At 38.6% G+C, this 19,694-nt stretch overlaps 1 protein-coding gene and 1 pseudogene across 2 annotated transcripts in view; one reads left to right on the forward strand and one right to left on the reverse strand.

Annotated features, from left to right (window-relative positions):
- Nucleotides 1-19,694, forward strand: part of PCCB (propionyl-CoA carboxylase subunit beta) — a 97,020-nt gene that overhangs the window by 43,587 nt on the left and 33,739 nt on the right. The window lies entirely within an intron of this gene.
- Nucleotides 5,006-5,483, reverse strand: LOC112932524 (large ribosomal subunit protein uL23 pseudogene; annotated as a pseudogene).

Below are 19,694 nucleotides of genomic sequence, written 5' to 3' on the forward strand. Positions count from 1 at the left end.
CTTTGGAGAATTGACATCCTTATGTATCTGAAACAATCTAAAAACATAGGTTGCATTTTTGCTTGTTAAAGTGTACTTTTCCCCCCTTAAGAATTCTTCTAAAGATTACCTTGTATAGGTTGTTCATATTTTTTGGTTAAGTTTATTCCTAAGTATCTAACCTTTTTATTGTAAATGGAGTCTTTTCTATCTTCTAATTATTTTTTTAAGGTATATATTGATTCTGCTGTTTTCTATCCTGTTGCCTATTAACTTCTCACTATTTGTAATTGTTTTTTACTGTTAATTTTTGGGGAGTTTTGAAGTGTAATAGTATACTATCTACATGAAAATAGTTTTTTTTTTAAGGATTTTATTTATTTATTCATGAGAGACACACAGAGAGAGAGAGAGAGAGAGAGAGAGAGAGACACAGGCAGAGGGAGAAGCAGGCTCCATGCAGGGAGCTCGACGTGGGACTCAATCCCGGGTCCCCAGAATCTGGCCCTGGGCTGAAGGCAGCGCTAAACCACTGAGCCACCGGGGCTGCCCTGAAAATAGTTTTTTAAATTAAGTTTAAAATTTTAATTCCAGTATAGTTAACATACATTGTTATTTTTTTAAAGAATATTTTATTTATTCATGAGAAAGGCAGAGACATAGGCAGAGGGAGAAGCAGGCTCCATACAGGGAGCTCAATGTGGGGTTCGATCTCAGGACCCCAGGACCATGCCCTGAGGCGAAGGCAGATGCTTAACTACTGAGCTACCCAGGCATCCCACAGTGTTATATTAATTTCAGGTGTACAATATAGTCATTCAGGACTTTCATATGTTAACCAGTTCTTTTTTTTTTTTTTTATGTTAACCAGTTCTTATCACAAGTGCCTTTCTTAATTCCCATCACCTATTTCACCCATCCCCCACCCACCTCTCCTCCAGTAATCTTCAGTTTGTTCTCTACAGTTAATAGTCTGTTTCTTGGCTTCTCTATCTCTCCCTCCCTCCCTCCCTCTCACTCTCTCTCTCTTTTCCCTTTGTTCATTTATTTGCTTTCTTAAATTCCATATATGAGTGAAATTATATGGTATTTGTCTTCTCTTATTTTACTTAGCATTATACTCTCTAGCTCCATCCATGTTGTTGCAAATGACAAGATTCCATTCATCAACTGATGGACAGTTAGGCTGCTTCCATATCTTGGCTATGAGTAAATAGTGCTGCTATAAATAGGTGCATGTATTCCTTTGAATTAGTGTTTTTGTATTTTTTTGGTAAATACCCTGTAGTGTGATTGCTGGATTGTAGGGTAGTTCTATTTTTAACTTTTTGAGGAAACTGCAGACTGTTCTCCACAGTGGCTTCATCAGTTTGCATTCCCATCAATAGTGCAGGAGGATTCCTTTTTCTCCACATCCTCACCAAAACTTGTTGTTCTTGTGTTGTTGATTTCAGTCATTCTGACAGTTGTGAGGTGATATCACACTGTAGTTTTCATTTGCATTTCCCTGATGATGACTGATGTTGGGCATCTTTTCATGTGTCTGTTAGCTTCTGGATATCTTCTTGGCTTCTTGGTGAAATATCTGTTCCTATCTTATGACCATTTTTGATTGGATTATTTGTTTTTGGGGTGTTGTCTAAGTATATCATTTGCGTACTTAACTTTCTCAGATATGTCATTTGCAAATATCTTTTCCCATTTTGTAGGTTGCCTTTTAGTTTTGTTTCCCTTGCTGTGCAGAAGCTTTTTATTTTGATGAAGTTCCAAGAGTTTATTTTTTCTTTTGTTTTCCTTGCCTCTGGAGACCTATCTAGAAAAATGTTGCTATGGCCAATGTCAGAGACCTTGCCTGTGGTCTCTTCTAGGATTTTTATGTCAATTTATTTAAGATTAATTGACCATATTGTGGGTTTATTTCTGGGTTTTATATTCCGTTCCATTGATCTATGTGTCTGTTTTTATGCCAGTACCATACTACCAGTGGCATTATGACAACTTTGTAATATAATTTGGTCTGGAATTGTGATATTTCCAGTTCAGTTTTTCAAGATTGCTTTGGATATTTGGGGTCTTTTTTGGATTGTTTGTTCTAGCTCTGAAAAATGCTGTTGGTATCTTGATAGGAATTGCATTAAATCTGTAGATTGCTTTGGGTAATATAGAGATAAAAAAACATTTTTTAAAAATACAAATTCAATTAATTAACATACAGTATATTTTTAGTTTCAGAGCTAGAGTTCAGTGATTCATCAATTTTACATAATACCCAGTGCTCATTAAATTATGTGGCCTCCTTAACAGACATTTTAACAATATTTCTTCTTCCAGTCTATGAGCATGGAAGGTCTTTCAATTTCTTTCTATTGTCTTGAATTTCTTTCATCAGTGGTTTATAGTTTTCAGAGTGCAGGTCTTTTACCTCTTTGGTTGAATTTATTCCTAGGTATTTTATTGGTTTTGGTGTAGTTGTAAATGGGATTGTTCTCTTAATTTCACTTTCTGCTGTTTCACTATTAGTGTATTAGAAATGCATTAGACTTCTGTACATTGATTTTTGAATCCTGCAATTTTGTTGAAATTGTTTATCAATTCTAGTAGTTTTTCAGTGGAGTCTGTAGGGTTTTCTGTATGAAGTATCATATCATCTGCAAGAGTGAAAATTTACTTCTTCCTTACCAGTTTGGGTGCCTTTTATTTCTTGTTGTTTGATTGGTATGGCTAGCAGCTCCAGAACTATGTTGAATAAAAGTGGTGAGTGGACATTCCTGTTTGTTCCTGACCTTAGGGAAAAAGCTCTCAGTGTTTTCCCATTGAGTATGATGTTCACTGTGGGTTTTTCATATTAGGCCTTTATTATGTTGAGGTATGTTCCCGCTGAACCTACTTTTTTTTTTTTTTTCCATTTTTCATTTTTGTTTTTATTTTTTTTTAGAGAGCATATGCATGAGTGGGGAGGGGCAGAGGGAGAAGGAGAGAGAATCTTAAGCAGGCTTCACACTACTGGATGCTTAATTAACTGAGCCACCTAGGCACCCCTGAACCTACTCTGTTGAGGGTTTTTATCATGAATGCATGTTGTACTTTGTCACATGTTTTTTCCTGCATCTATTGAAATGATCATATAGTTTTTATCCCCCTCCTTTTTTTTTTTTAAAGATTTTATTTATTTATTTTTTCATGAAAGACAGAGACAGAGATAGAGAGAGAGAGAGAGAGAGAGAGAGAGGCAGAGACACAGGCAGAGGGAGAAGCAGACTCCATGCAGGGAGCCTGATGCGGGACTCCATCCCAGCACTCCAGGATCATGCCCTGGGCCAAAGGCAGGTGCCAAACTGCTGAGCCATCCAGGGATCCCCTATCCCCCCTTTTAAAAAGAAGATTTTATTAATTTATTTGTGACACAGAGAGAGAGAGCCTGAGCAGGGGAGTGGGGCAGAGGGAGAAGTAGAAGCAGACTCCCCATGGAGCAGGGAAGCCTCATGTGGGGCCTGATCCCAGGACCTTGAGATCATGACCTGAGCTGAAGGCAGACACTTCACTTACTGAGCCACCCATCTTTTCTCTTATTGATGTGATGTATCACACTGATTATTCTACAAATATTAAACCAGTCTTGAATCTTGAGAATAAATCCCACTTGACTGTGGAGTTAGATTTTGTTTAATATATTGTTGGATTTGGATTGCTAATGTTTTGTTGAGGATCTTTTTCATCGATGTTCATAAGGGATATTGGCCTATAGTTATCTTTTTCGGTGGTATCTTTAACTGGTTTTGGTATCAGGGTGATACTGGTCTCAAAGAATGAATTTGAGTTTTCCTTCCTCCTCCGTTTTTTGGAATAGTTTGAAAATAGGTATTAACTCTTTTTTAAATGTTTGGTGGAATTCATCTGTGAAGCTCTCTTGTCCTTAATGTTTGTTTGTTGGGATCTTTTTGATTACTGACTCAATTTCTTTGCTGGTAAACAGTCTATTCAAATTTTCTATTTCTTCCTGCTTCACTTTTGGTAGGTTATAGGTTTCTAGGAAGTTACTCATTTCTTCTAGGTTGTCCAGTTTGATGGCATCTAATTTTTCATAATATTGTTACAATTACTTGTACCTCTGTGCTGTTGGTTGTTATTTCTCCTCTTTCATTTGTTGAGTCCTCCTTTCCTCCCTCCCTCCCTCTCTCTCTCTCTTTTTGCTTTTTAAAGATTTATTTATTTAAGAGTGAGGAAAGCAGTTGAGGGAGAGAGAGAAAGAAAAAGGGAGACAGAGGGAGAGAATCTCCAGCAGACTCCAGGATGAGCGTGGGGTGTGATCTCACAACCCTGAGATCGTGACCTGAGCCAAAACCAAGAGTAAGACACTTAACTGACTGAGCGACCCAGGCACCCCTCTCCATTTTTGTCTTTAAAGATTTTTAAAGTTAATCAATTAATTTGAGAGAGAATGCGTGCATGTGCATGAGTTGGGGAGGAGCAGAGGGAGAGACCAAAGCAGACTCCACACTGAATGTGGAGCCTTACATGGGGCCAATCCACCACCCTGAGATCATGACCTTAGCCCAAACCAAGAGTTGGATACTCAACTGACTAAGCCACCCAGGTGCGACCGCCCCCCCCCCTTTTTTAAATGAACCTTGCTAGTAGTTTTTGATCTTTTCAAAGAACTGGCTCCTGATTTCAATGATTGGTTCTTTTTTTTTTTTTATGGTGAAAAAATTTATATTTAGATTTATAGCTCACTGGACTCAGTTTATTTTTTTATTTTATTTTATTTTTTTTAATTAATTTTTATTGGTGTTCAATTTACCAACATACAGAAAAACACCCAGTGCTCATCCCGTCAAGTGTCCACCTCAGTGCCCGTCACCCATTCCCCTCCAACCCCCGCCCTCCTCCCCTTCCACCACCCCTAGTTCGTTTCCCCGAGTTGGGAGTCTTTATGTTCCGTCTCCCTTCCTGATATTTCCCAACATTTCTTTTCCCTTCCTTTATATTCCCTTTCACTATTATTCATATTCCCCAAATGTGGACTCAGTTTAGATTATCCCAATTTTGTTGGCAACATCCAAAGCCTCACAATCAGGAGCCAGTCGAACATATTCTTTCTTCTCTCAATCAGGCCTGATCAAGGTGTTGACTCTGGCCACATCAATGTCATAGAGCTTCTTCACAGTCTGTTTGATCTAGTGCTTATTGGCCTTGACATCCACAATGAACACAAGTGTGTTGTTTTCTATTTTCTTCATGGCTGACTCAGTAGTCAGGGGGAACTTGATGATGGCATAGTGATCAAGCTTGTTTCTCTTGGGGACGCTCTTTCAAGGATATTTGAGGTGCCTTTGGAGACACAGGGTCTTGGGTTATCGGAATGTAGGTGACATATGGATCTTCTTTTTTTTGTGACCGTGTATGCCTTTCAGCACCACTTTCTTAGCTTTCAAAGCCTTTGCTTTGGCTTCAGCTTTGGGAGGGGCAGAAGCTTCCTTCTTTGCCTTCGGCTCCATCTTCATGAAAGGCTCAGTGATCAGCTCTATTGTTTTAGTTTCTATATCATTTTTAAAAATTTTTTTATTTATTTATGATAGTCACACACAGAGAGAGAGAGAGGCAGAGACACAGGCAGAGGGAGAAGCAGGCTCCATGCACCGGGAGCCCGACATGGGATTCGATCCTGGGTCTCCAGGATTGCACCCTGGGCCAAAGGCAGGCGCCAAACCGCTGCGCCACCCAGGGATCCCTATATCATTTATTTCTATTCTAATCTTTGTTATTTCTTTCCTTCTGCTGGTTTGGAGTTTTGTTTGTCCTTTTTCTAGCTCCTTCATGTGTAATGTTAGGTTGTTTATTTGTTATTTTTCTTCCTTCTTGAGATATTACTATCAGCTTTCCTCTTGGAACTGCTTTTGTGGTATCCCAAAGATTTGGAACTGTTGGGTTTTCATTTCCATTTGTTTACATGTAATTTTTTATTTCTTCTTTGATTTCTTGGTTGACTCATTTATTGTTTAGTAGCATATTATTTAACCTTCGTGTATTTGTGTTCTTTCCAGGTTTTTTCTGTGGTTGATTTCTAGTTTAGTAGCATTGTGGTTGGAAAAGATGCATGGTATGACTTCCATCTTTTTGAATTTGTGAAGACTTGTTTTGTGGCATAAGGAGAAGTCTATTCTGGAGAATATTCCATGTGCACTTGAGAAGAGTGTGTATTCTGTTTTAGGATGGAATGTTCTGAATATGTCTGTTAAATCCATCTGATCTAGTGTGTCATTCAAAGCCACTGTTTACTTGTTGATGTTCTGTTGGGATGATCTGTCCATTGATGTAAGATATTAAAATCTCCTGGTATTATCGTATTACTTTGATTATTTCCTTTAGGTTAGTAACTTTTATGTATGTAGGTGCTCCCATATTGTATGTGTAAATATTTATAGTTGTTAAATCCTCTTGTTGGATTGTCATTTTAATTATTATAGAGCTGTGCTTCTTTGTCTCTTGTTACAGTCTTTTTTTTAAGTCTGTTTTGTTTGATTTTAAGTATTGCTACCTCAGCTTGCTTTTGATACTTGTTTGCATGATAAGTGTGTTTCTGTCTCCTTACTTTGAATCTGCAGGTGTCTTGAGGTCTGAAATGAATCTCTTGTGGGCAGCACATAGATAGATCTTGCTTTTTTGTCTATTCTATCATCCTGGTCTTTTGATTAAAATGTTTAAGTCCATTTACAAAGTAATTATTATTATTATTAGTTTTGAAATTTATTCATGAGAGACACAGAGAAAGGCAGAGACACAGAGAGAAGCAGGCTCCCTGCGGGGAGACCAATGTGGGACTCGATCCCAGGACCCTGGGATCAGAGCTGGAGCTGAAGGCAGATGCTCAACCACTGAGCCACCCAGGTTCCCCAACAAAGTAATTATTGATAGATTTTTTTTTTAAAGAATTTATTTATTCATGAGAGACATACAGAGAGAGGGAGAGACAAGGGAGAAAGAGAAGCAGGCTCCATGAAGGGAGCCAAGTGTGGGACTCAATCCCAGGACTCCAGGATCCTGCCCTGGGCTGAAGGCACACTCTCGACCACTGAGACACCCAGGCGTCCCAATAGATATGTATTTATTGTCATTTTGTTTCTTGTTTTATGGTTATTTTTGTAGTTCTTCTCTGTTCCTTTCTTACTTTTTTCTGTCACAGTTTGCTGGCTTTCTTTAGTGATTTACTTGGATTCTTTTTTCTTTATTTTTTGCGTTTCTATTACTGGTTTCTGATTTGTGTTTACCATAGATTTGTTTATACCACCTGCATAGAACAGTCTATATGAAATTGATGGTTGCTTAAGTTTGAACTCATTGTTTATGCCTCTGCCCTTCATGAGTCAGGTATATGGTGTCATACTTTACATCCTTTTATTTTGTGAATCCCTTGACTGATTTTTGCAGAAATACTCATTTTTATTGCTTTTCTTTTTTCTCATACTCACTTATGGTCTCTTTTCCATTCAAAGGGTCTCTTTAATATTTCTCGCAGGGCTTGTTTAGTGATCATGAATTCCTTTAGTTTTTGTTTGCTTGAGAAACTCTTGATCTCTCCTTCCATTCTGAGTAATAGCTTTGCTGGATAGATCATTCTTAGCTGCAGATATTTCCCTTTCAGCACTTTGAATATATCATACCACTTCTTGCCTGCAGACTTTCTCCTTAAAAATTCACTGATGGCCTTATGGGGTTTCCCCTTGTTTATAACGGTCTTCTTTTCTCTTGGTGCTTTAAAATTTTTTTCCTTGTCACTTTTTGTTGTTGTTGTTATTTTTAATTACTATATGTCTTGGTGTGGACTGCCTTGTGTTGATTTTTTGAGGGGAAGGTTCTCTGTACCTCCTGTATCTGAATATCTATTTCCTTCCCCGGATTAGGGAAGTTTTTAGCTATCATTTCTTCAAATAAATTTCCATCACCCTTTTGTCTCTTCTCCTTCTGGATCTCTGTGATGTGAATGTTTTTATGCTTGATGGAGTCACTGAGTTCTCAAAGACTGTCCTCAGTTTAAGTATTTTTTTCCTTCTCATTTGCTCTGCTCAGTTACTTTCCATTACTTTGTCTTCCAAGTCATTAGTTCATTCCTCTACTGCATCTAGCTTGCTTTTTGTTCTATCAAGTTTACTTTTAATTTCATGTATTGTGTTCATCATCTCTGATTGGATCTTTTTTATCTTTTTGTTAAAGGTCTCAATGATGTCCTCCACTCTTAGGTCTAGTGAGTATCTTTATGATCTTTACTTTAAATTCTCTATCAGGCATATTAGTTATATCCATTTTGCTTAGGTCTCTTGTTATGGTTTTGTTCTCTTCTTTCATTTGGGACATACTCCCCTGTCTCCTCATTTTGTCTAACTCTGTGTCTATTTCTGTGAGTTTGGAGACAGCTATATCTCCTGCTCTTGAAGGTAATGGCCTTATGAAGAAGAGGTTTTGTGGTGTGCCCTGTGATGTAGTGTCCCCCATGCTCCCCAGGGCCTGTGCTTCATTCAGGGAGTATCTCCTATGTGTGCTGCGTGTGCTTTTCTGTTGAGTCCTGACTTTTTCCTTCAGACCAGTTGTCTGCAGAAGCTGTCTTTGTTTATTGTGGGCAGTGGGGGTGTATTTTAACTCACATGTGGACTGATCTGCTTGTAAGACGAGGCCTGCCATTGTTGCCAGAACTGAGGTCCTGCAAAATGTGCTGGTTGGGAGATGAATTGGTGGGGTTTGTGCCAGTATTCTGGGAGACTGAGCAAGCCTGACTGGGATGGGTGGATCTACTGAAGCATAGAGGGGACAAGGCTTGGTGTAAGTGTTCACCATGTTAGTGTTCACTCTATGCTGGTCCCTGCAGGTGGCCTGATGTTTATGCTGGGGAGTGGGGGAGGGAAATGGCTCATGATAGCTTCTGTGTTCCTGGAGGAGTCTCTCCTTGATCCCTACCTCTCTGGGCCATGCCCTGAGATGAATAAATCACTCTCCCTCCTGTCTCCCCAGTGTTTTACAAACTGCTGCTACCAGGCTGTATCTGCTCTGGTTGTTTGTTGTGCTATCTTGTTAAGGTTGGAGACTCTGTTTGCTAAGGCCCTCTGGGCTCTCTAGAGCCCAGTCCTCCAAATTTTTTAAATTCCAGGTTTTAAGTTCTGCTGGTTGTAAGAACTCAAAAAAATTCAGCTCCTCTCAATTTCAGAACTAAATATTATGGGGATTCATCTTCCCTGTGTGGGCTCCTCAGTGTGAAAATCTGTTTTTTTCCTCCTTCTCTAGCCACTGGCTACCTCCTCATCATGGATGGCCATGGTCTTTCTCTTTCAACTGTCTTTGCCCTTCTTACCTTCTTTGATGTTCCTCTTCTTTACCTTTAGCTGTATGGTTTGTCTGCCAGTCTTCAGATTGTTTTCTGGGTTACTTATGCTGATGTGTTATCTTGTATCCATGGGACAAGGTGAGCTTAGGATCCTTCGACTATGCCATCTTCTCCAAATAATAATTATATGAAAATGGTTCTTTTTCTTTATAGTTATTTTATGCCCTTTTTTCTCTTGTCCACCTGCATTGTCTATAGCTCCATATTTTATCAAATGCAGTGATGAGTAATGGTCGTGATAGTGGGCATATTTGTCTTGTTCCTAACTGTAGAGAGACTGCCATTAGTGTTTTCTAATTTTATCTTTTTTTCATGTTAACAAAGCTTCAACTAGTGTCTATTTAAATTTTTGTTTTTGTTTACTTTTTTTTTTTTTAAAGATTGTATTTATTTATTCATTAGAAACAGAGAGAGAGAGAGAGAGAGAGAGGCAAAGACACAGGCAGAGGGAGAAGCAGGCTCCACGCAGGGAGCCCGACGCGGGACTCGATCCCGGGACTCCGGGATCACTCCCTGGGCCAAAGGCAGGCGCTAAACCACTGAGCCACCCAGGGATCCCCTGTTTACTTGTTTTTTCTGAAATCAAGGATGTATTTTGAATATCTTTAAATGACCTTTAAAAAAATAAATAAATGACCTTTAAACATTTATGGAAATGATTTTTTCCCTGAGTCTGTTTATAAATCTATCTTAATAGATTTACTAATATGAAACTGTACTTACATTCCTGAAGTAAACACTATTTGTTATGTTTTGTTAATATTTTATTTTGGATATTTGTATCATTATCATGTGATATTAGCTGGGTTTTTGTTATGTTTTTGATTTTTTTGTTTTGAGGGTATTTTAAACTCAATTTTTTGGTGTCCATGGTGTGCTTGTTTCATGTATTAGTCTGTTAGGGCTACCATAACAATACCAGAGACTGGATTGCTTATAAAAGAGATACTTATTTTTTTTTTTAAAGATTTATTTTTATTTATTTATGATAGTCACAGAGAGAGAGAGGCAGAGACACAGGCAGAGGAAGAAGCAGGCTCCATGCACCGGGAGCCGGACGTGGGATTCGATCCCGGGTTTCCAGGATCGTGCCCTGGGCCAAAGGCAGGCGCCAAACTGCTGTGCCACCCAGGATCCCTCATTTTCTTAACTTTCTGGAGGCTAGTAATCCAAGACCAGGGTGCCAACAGGCTTCATTTCTGGTGAAGCTTGTCTTCCTGGTATGCAGAAGACATTCTTGCTGTGTCCTGATATGGCCTTTCTCCTGTGTGTTCAAGGCAAACTCTGTAGTGTCTTATAGAACTGATGTCTTCATAAGAAGAGAAACAGATTAGGGCACCACTCTGTGACCTCAGTTAAATAACTTTAAGTAGCTCCTTATAGGCTCTACTACCAAATGTAGTCACACTTGGGGTTAGGCTTCAATCTATGAATTTGGGGTGATAGGTCACAAGTCAAAAAAATTTGCAGGTTTTCTTTTTTTATGCTCTGAAATTGTTTATTTTTAAAGATTTATTTATTCACAAGAGACACACACAGAGAGGCAGAGGCATAGGCAGAGGGAGAAGCAGGCTCCCTGCAGGCAGCCTGATGTGGGACTCGATCCCAGACCTCAGGGTCATGCCCTGAGCCAGAGGCAGATGCTCAATCGCGGAGCCACCTAGGCATCCCGCTCTCAAATAATTTAAATGGCATTAGAATTATTTGCTCTTAAAAGATTTGGTAGAAATTCTATTGTGCAACTGAAATGTCAGGACCTAGTGTTTTTTTTTTTTTTTTTGTCTTTTTTTTTTTTTTTTGGTCAGGGAGAAATGGCTTTTTGATAGTTTCTTGTTTTTTAATGTTAATGGCTCTTTAAACTTTATCCTTGGAGTCAGATTTGGTAATTTTTTTTAAATTATCTATTTTTTCCAGGTTTTCAATTTTATTTGCATAGGATTATGTATGGCAGTCTCACAAGATTAGTGAAATATATTATACAGTGGTTTTTCTCCTTTGACATTTCTTATTTTAGCTTTTTTTAAAAAAATTTATTGAAGTATATTTGACACAATGTTACATTAGTTTCAGGTGTACAACAGTGATTGGACCGTTATGTTCATTATGCTATGCTCATCACATGTGTAGCTGCCATCTGTCACCACAGAACACTATTCCAATACTTTTGACTATATTTTCTGTGCTGTACTTTTGATCCTCATGACTTATTCATTTCATATATAAATGGAAGCCTGTACCTCCCACTCCTTTTCACCCATTTGACCCATTCCATACGCCCCTCCTCTCTGGCAACTACCAGTTCTCTGAATTTATAGTTGTTTCTGCTTTTTTGTTTGTTTGCTTTGTTTTTTTGGATTCCACGTGTAAGTAAAAACCTATGGTATTTGACTTTCTTTGTCTGACTTAATTCACTTCCTTCCTAGGTCCATCCATACTATCATAAATAGCAACACTTCATTCTTTTATATGACTGAATAATATACCATTGTATACCACATCTTTGTCCATTCTTGCTATCAGTGGTCTTTGGGTTGCTTCCATATCTTGGTTTTTGTAAATAATGCTGCAATAAACATAGGATTTATCTTTTTTGAATTAGTGTTTTTGTTTACTTTGGGTAAATACCACTAGTGGATTTACTATACTATATGGTATTTCTATTTTTAATTTTTTGAGGAACCTCTATATTTTCTTTTTTTTTTTTTTAAGATTTAAATTCAGTTAATTAACATATAGTGTATTATTAATTTCAGAGGGTAGAGTTCAGTGATTCATCAGTCTTATATAACACCCATGGCTCATTATAACACATGCCCTCCTTCATGTCCATCACCTAGTTACTCCATCCCCCACCCTTCTCCCCTTTAGCAACCTTCAATTTGTTTCCTATGATTAAGAGTCTCTTTTGTTTTGTTTCTTGAATTCCACATATGAGTGAGATCATATAATTGTCTTTCTCTGATGGACTTATTTCACTAAGCATAATATCCTCTAGTTCTGTCCACACCATTGCAAATGGTGATATTTCATTTGTGTTTTTGGTAGCTGAGTGTATATATATATAGTCCATTGTATGTGTGTGTGTATACATACACACACACACACACACACACATATATATATACATCCATATATATCTTCTGTATCCATTCATCTGTCAATGGACATCTGGGTTCCATCCATAGTTGGGTTATTGTGGAGATTGCTGCTATAAACATTGGGCTGCACATTCCCCTTTAGATCACTATATTTGTATTGTATCTTTGGGGTAAATCCCTAGTAGTGCAATTGCTGGATCATAGAGTAGCTCTATTTTCAACTTTTTGAGGAACTTCCATATTGTTTTCGAAAGTAGATGCACCAGCTTGCATTCCCACCAACAGTGTAAGAGGGTTTCCCTTTCTCCACAGCCTTGCCAACATCTCGTTTCCTGACTTGTTCATTTTAGTCATTCTGACTGTTGTGAGATGGTATCTCATTGTGGTTTTGATTTGTATTTCCCTGATGCTGAGTGATGTGGAACATTTTTTATGTGTCTGTTGTCCATGTGTATAGGTCTTTGGAGAAATGTCTGTTCATGTCTTCTTCCCATTTCTTGACTAGCTTATTTGTTCTTTGGGTGTTGAGTTTTATACTAGCCCTTTATCTGATAAGACCTTTGCAAATATCTTCTCCCATTCTGTCGGTTGTCCTTTGGTTTTGTTGATTGTTTCCTTTGCTGTGCAAAGGCTTTTCATCTTGATGAAGTCCCAGTAGTTCATTTTTGCCTTTGTTTCCGTTGCTTTTGGAGACGTGTTTAGCAAGAAGTTGCTGTGGGCAAAGTCACGGAATTTGCTGCCTGTGTTCTCCTTTATAGTTTTGATAGATTCTTGTCTCACATTTAGGTCTTTCATCCATTTTGAGTCTATTTTTATGTATGGTGTAAGAAAATGGCCCAGTTTCATTCTTCTGCATATGGCAGTCCAGTATTCCTAACACCATTTGTTAAAGAGATGATCTTTTGTACTGTTGGATATTCTTTCCTGCTTTGATGAAGATTAGAACTGAAGGTTCATTTCTTGGTTTTCTATTCTATTCCATTGATCTATGTGTCTGTTTTTGTGCTAGTACCGTACTGTCTTGATGATCACAGCTTTGTAACAGGTAGAAGTCTGGAATTGTGATGCCTCCAGCTTTGGTTTTCTTTTTCAACATTTTTTTTTGGGCTATTCAGGGTCTTTTCTGGTTCATACATTTATTTGTTCCAGCTCTGTGAAAAAAGTGGATGGTATTTTGATAGGGATTGCATTGAATCTATAGATTGCTCTAGATAGTATAGACATTTTAACAATATTTATTCTTCCAATCCATGAACATGGAACCTTTTTTCCATTTCTTGGTGTCTTCCTCAATTTCTTTCATGAGTATTCTATAGTTTTCAGAGTATCGATCCTTTGTGTCTTTGGATAGGTTTATTCCTAGGTATCTTACAGTTTTTGGTGCAGTTGTGAAGGGTATTGACTCCTTAATTTCTCTTTCTTCTGTCTCATTGTTAATGAATAGAAATGCAGTGGATTTCTGTGCATTGATTTTAAATCCTGCCATTTTTCTGAGTTTCTATGGGAATTCTAGCAATTCTAGGGTAGAGTCTTTTGGGTTTTCCACATAAAGAATCATGTCATCTGCAATGAGTGAGAGTTTGACTTCTCCTTTGCCAATGTAGAAACTTTTATTTCTTTTTGCTGTCTGATTGCTAAGGCTAGGACTTCTACTACTATGTTGAACAACCGTAGTTATAGTGGACATCTCTGTTGTGTTCCTGACCTTAGGGGAAAAGCTCTCAGTTTTTCCCGATTGAGAATGATATTTGCTGTGGGCTTTTCATATATAGCTTTTATGATATCCAGGTATGTTCCCTCCTTCTCTACTATGAAGAGTTTTATTTTTTTTAAATATTTTTTTTAATTTTTTTTATTTATTTATGAGAGAGAGAGAGAGAGAGAGAGGCAGAGACACAGGCAGAGGGAGAAGCAGGCTCCATGCACCGGCAGCCCGATGTGGGACTCGATCCCGGGTCTCCAGGATCGCGCCCTGGGCCAAAGGCAGGCGCCAAACCACTGCGCCACCCAGGGATCCCCCTATGAGGAGTTTTAATCAAGAAAGAATGCTGTAGTTTGTCAAATGCTTTTTTTGTGTGTGTCTGTTGAGAGGATCACATGGTTCTTGTCCTTTCTTTTATTAATGTCGTGTATCACATTGATTGGCAGATATTGAACCACCTGTGTAGCCCAGGAATAAATCCTACTGGGTCATGGTGAATAATCCTTTAAATGTACTATTGGATCCTATTGGCTAGCATCTTGGTGAGAATTTTGGCATCCACGTTCATCAGGGATATCGATCCGTAATTCTCCTTTTTGGTGGGGTCTTTGGTTTGGGGATCAAGGTAATGTTGATTTCATAGAATGAGTTTGGAAGTTTTCCTTCCATTTCTATTTTCTGAAGCAGTTTCAGAAGAATAGGTATAAATGCTTCTTTAAATGTTTGGTAGAATTCCTCTGGAAGCCATCTGGCCCTGGACTCTTGTTTTTTGAGGGGTTTTTGATTACTACTTCGATTTCCTTGCTGGTTATGGATTTGTTCAGGTTTTCTGTTTCTTCTTGTTTCAGGTTTAGTGGTCCATAATGTTTCTTGGAATTCGTCTTGCCTAATTTTTTCCAGATTGCCTAATTTGTTGGCACACAGTTCCTCATAATATATTCTTATAATTGTTTGTATTTCTTAGGTGTTGGTTGTGCGCTCTCCTCTTTCATTCATGATTTCATTTATTTGGGTCCTTTCTGTTTGCTTTTTGATAAATATGGCAAGGAGTTTATTGATCTTAGTAATTCTTTCAGAGAACCAGCTCTTAGTGCTGTTGATCTGTTCTACTGTTCTTCTGGTCTCTATGTTATTGATTTCTGCTCTAATCTTTATTAAGCTGGGTTAGGCTTAATAAAGATTCTCTTGCTGGGTTTAGACTTTATTTGCTGTTCTTTTTCTAGCTCCTTTAGGTGTAAAGTAAGATTGTATATTTGAGACCTTTCTTGTTTGTTTGTTTGTTTGTTTTTTAAAAGATTTTATTTATTTATTCATGAGAGACACACACAGAGAGAGGAGCAGAGACATAGGCAGAGGGAGAAGCAGGCTCCATGCAGGGAACCTGACACAGGATTCGATCCCGGATCCCCAGGATCACGCCCTGGGCTGAAGGCAGCGTTAAACCGCTGAGGCACATGGGCTGCCCACCTTTCTTGTTTCTTGAGAAAGGCCTGTATTGCTGTATACTTCCCTCTTAGGACTGCCTTTACTGCATCCAAACGGTTTTGAATAGTTGTGTTGTCATTTTCATTTGTTTCCATGAAATTTTTTTAATTCTTCTTCAATTTCCTGGTTGACCCATTCATTCTTTATTATAGTGCTCTTTAAACTCCAGGTATTTGAGTTCTTTCCAAATTTCCTCTTGTGATTGAGTTTGTGTTTCAAAGCATTATGGACTGAAAATATTCAGGGAATGATCCCAATTCTTGGTACCATTTGAGACCTGATTTGTAACTCAGTATATGATTTATTCTGGAGAATGTTCCATGTGCACTTGAGAAGAACGTGTATTTTGTTGCTTTAGGATGGAATGTTCTGAATATATCTGTGAAGTCCATTTGGTCCAGTGTGTCATTCAAAGCCCTTGTTTCCTTGTTGGTATTCTACTTAGATGATCTCCTTATTGCAGTAGGTAAGGTGTTAAAGTCCCCTACTTTACATACCTAACAATGTGTTTCTTTAATTTTGTTATTAATTGGTTTATATAACTTGCTGCTCCCATGTTTTGGCATAAATATTTATAATTGTTAGATCTTCTTGTTGGATAGACACTTTAAGTATGATATAGTGTCCTTCATCTCTTACTACAGTCTTTGATTTAAAATCTAATGTGTCTGATATGATGATTGCTACCCCAGCTTTCTTTTGATGTCCATTAGTATGATACATGGTTTTCTCCCCCCTCACTTTCAATCTGGAGGTGTCTTTGGGTCTAAAATGAGTCTCTGGCAGACAGCCTATCAATGGGTCTTGCTTCTTTATCCAATCTGATACCTCATGTCTTTTGATTGGGGCATTTAGCCTTTTTTCATTCAGAGTAACTTGAAAGATATGAATTTAGTGCAATTGTATTACCTGTAAAGTCAGTGTTTCTGTATATTGTCTCTGTTCCTTTCTGGTCTATGCTACTTCTGGGCTCTCTTCACTTAAAAGATCCCATTTAATATTTCTTGCAGGGCTGGTTTAGTGATCACAGGTTCTTTTAATTTCTGTTTGTCCTGGAAGCTCTTTATCTCTCCTATTTTGAACTAGATCTTAGCTGGATAAGGTGTTCTTGGCTGCATATCTTTCTCATTTAGCACCCTAAATATATCATGCCAGTCCTTTCTGGCCTGTGGATAGGTCTTTTGCCAGTCTTATGTTTCTACCCATGTAGGTTATGGACTTCTTGTCTTGAGCTGCTTTCAGGATTTTCCTTTTGTCTCTGAAATTTGCAAGCTTCACTATTATATGTTGGGATGTTTACCTGTTTTTATTGATTTTTGAGGATTCTCTGTGCCTCATTGAATGCCTATTTCCTTCCCCAGATTAGGGAAGTTCTCAGCTATAATTTGCTCAAATATACCTTCTGCCCCCCCCCCCCCTTTCTTTTTCTTCTGGGATCCCAATTCTAATATTGTTCATTTTATGGTATCACTCATCTCTTGAATTCTCTCCTCATGATCCAGTATTTGTTCATCTCTCTTTCTCTCAACTTCTTTCCTCTCCACCATTTTGTCTTCTTATGCCTCATTTATCCAAGCAGTTAGAGCTTCCGTTTTTTTAAAGATATTATTTATTTATTATAATAAAGACACAGGAAGAGAGAGAGAGGCGGAGACACAGGCAGAGGGAGAAGCAGGCTCCATGCAGGGAGCCCGATGTAGGGACCCGATCCTGGGTCTCCAGGATCAGACCCTGGACTGAAGGCAGCTCTAAACCACTGAGCCACCCAGGCTGCCCACTTCCATTTTTTAAAATTGCATCTTACTAATAACCTTTTTGATTTTGACTTGATTAGATTTTAGTTCTTTTATTTCTCCAGAACAGGATTCTCTAGTGTCTTCTATGCTTTTTTTTCAAGCTCAGCTAGTATCTTTATAATCATTATTCTGAACTCTAGTTCCAATGTCTTTTTCATATCTATACTGATTAAGTCCCTGGCAGTCAGTACTGCCTCTTGTTCTCTTTTTTGAGGTGGGTTTTTCCATCTTATTCTGTCCAGAGAAGAATGGATGGATGAGAGAATATAATACTAAAATAGCAACAATGGCCCCAGAGAAATAGACACTAAATGGAGCAGAAGAGACTCGAAACTGAAAAGAAAATATTCTCTCTCTCTCTTTTTAAATTATCAGACAGTTGAAGAGAACAGCATAATATGCTAGATCCTGGGTATATTTTGGTCTATTAGAAAACTAGACCCCAAATTTGTGATTAAAGTTAAAAAAAAATGCATATATATATTTTTTACTTTCTTTACAATTTACTATATATACATACACACACACAAAATTAAATACAATGAAAGGAAACAATGTAACTGTTAAAATGAGAATTAAAGATAAAAAGAAAAGAAAGAATAAAATGAGACAAATGAACGGAACTAAACAATACAATAGGTTCTGAGTATATTTTGATTTGTTTGTTAGAAGAAATTACATCCCAAATTGTAAAGAAAGAAACACACACACGGTTAAATACAATCAAAGGACGACGGAATGTAACTGTAAAAATGAAAATTAAAAAGGACTTAAGATGGGATCCCTGGGTGGCTCAGCTGTTTAGTGCCTGTCTTTGGCCCAGGGCATGGTCCCGGAGTCCCGGGATTCAGTCCCACATCGGGATCCCTGTGTGGAGCCTGCTTCTAACTCTGCCTGTGTCTCTGCCTCTCTCTCTCTCTCTCTCTCTCTCTCTCTCTCTCTGTGTGTGTGTGTGTGTGTGTGTGTGTGTGTGTCTCATGAATAAATAAATAAAATCTTAAAAAAAAAAACTTAAGAGTGGATAAAATAAGAAATTGGTTGAAAAGGAAAAAAAAATTGATATAATGAAGATCATGATTAAAAAAAACTATGACTTCCATATAGCATTTTACCCTAGTGCTGTGGTTTTGCAGTTCTGATTGGTAAATTTGTTCTTAGCCAGATTTTCTTGTTGATCTTCTTGGGGAGGGGCCTGGTGCACTGATTGTCTGGTATCTTTGCCAGGTATAAGCAGTTCTGGATTGCTCTAGGTGGCTTTTGTTCCCTGAAGGCTTTCTGTGCGCTGTAGAGGATGAGAGTGAAAATGGTGGCCTCCCAATCTCCAGCCTAGGAACTCAAAGCTTGTGCCTCTCACTCTTCAGTGCTCCCTCAGGGGAAAGCAGTCAATTGCTCTTATCTCCCTGGTCTCTGTTTGTACTCTATGTTCACCCAGCTGTGACCAAACATGTCTATCTCAGGCACGTGGCCCCATTTGAGTCTCCCAAGCTTTGCAGAAACCTGTGGTATGCACCCATCCTGCTCCTCCTGGGACATGGGAGAGGGGGAGGGGTCTCACCGTAGTTCTGCCACTTATTGGGCCCCTGCTCAGAGAATGGCTGCCCAACTGAGCCACAGTTTGAGGTTTATGGCAACCCCTAGCTGAAAGCCCACTCCTGGGTCCCCTGATTACAGCTGGCTTCCCCACTCTGACATCTGGTACTCTGCCACATTGAGGCACCCCCATTCTTTCTGTGACCATGGGGATCCTGAGACTACACTGTCCCACCTAGGATTCTGTCCTGTTTCACCACCTGAGCACCTTTGAGGCAGGGATGCTCTCACTGGAGCAGACTTGTAAAAGTTGTGATTTTGCATTCTACTGCTATATCACTTTCTGGTAGCTAGCTGAGAGGCGCTCCCATTCCCTGAGGTTTCTCTTTCCATATCAATTCGGATTCACTTTTCTGCACCTCCTACCTTGCAGAAAGTGGTCGTTTTTCTATTTGTAGGACTGCAACAGTTCTTTTCTGAGATCTCTGGTTGAGTTCACAGGTATTCAGAATGATTTGATAGCTATTTAGCTGAATTCTCAGGACCAGACAAAACTAAGATCCCCCTACTCCTCTGCCATCTTCCTCCCTCCTCCTCTATATTATTTTCTACAGTGGCTGCACCAATTTACATTTCCATCAACAAAGCACGAGGGTTCCCTTTTCTCCACATCCTTGCCAACACTTGCTATTTCTTGTCTTTTTGATAGTGTCCATTCTGACAAGTGTGAA

This window comes from Vulpes vulpes, chromosome 11 (genome assembly GCF_048418805.1).
Source record: "Vulpes vulpes isolate BD-2025 chromosome 11, VulVul3, whole genome shotgun sequence".
Taxonomy (NCBI): domain Eukaryota; kingdom Metazoa; phylum Chordata; class Mammalia; order Carnivora; family Canidae; genus Vulpes; species Vulpes vulpes.